We start from the raw sequence: 495 nt of genomic DNA, 5'->3' as shown, positions 1-495 counted from the left end.
AGGTTTATTCCTAGATATTTTATCTTTTTAGTATCTGTAGTAAATGGTATTGTTTCCCTTATTTCTTTATCAGAGGACTTTTTGTTGGTGTAGAGGAATCCAACTGATTTTTGTATGTTGACCTTGTTCACTTTGCTGAACTTCTCTATTAGTTCCAGTAGTTTTTTTTTTTTTTTTTTTTAATTGAGCCCCTTGGGTTTTCTATGTACAAGATCATATCATCTGCAAATAGAGATAGTTTTATTTTCTCTTTGGCAATTTGTATGCCTTTTATTTCTCTTTCTTGCCTTATTGCCCTGGCTCGGACTTCCAATACAATGTTAAATAGAAGTGGTGATAGAGGGCATCCTTGTCTACTTCCTGTTTGTAAGAGGAATGCCTTGAGTCTTTCTCCATTAATAATGATGTTGGTCATTGGCTTTGCATATATACCCTTTATTATGTTGAGAAAATTCCCTTCTATCCCTATTTTGCTGAGAGTTCTGAACAGGAATG

Source organism: Orycteropus afer, unplaced genomic scaffold, assembly GCF_000298275.1.
Source record: "Orycteropus afer afer isolate SDZICR_OR568_19922 unplaced genomic scaffold, OryAfe1.0 scaffold00516, whole genome shotgun sequence".
Taxonomy (NCBI): domain Eukaryota; kingdom Metazoa; phylum Chordata; class Mammalia; order Tubulidentata; family Orycteropodidae; genus Orycteropus; species Orycteropus afer.
The sequence above is the reverse complement of the archived record's forward strand: the minus strand, read 5'-3'. Positions refer to the sequence as shown.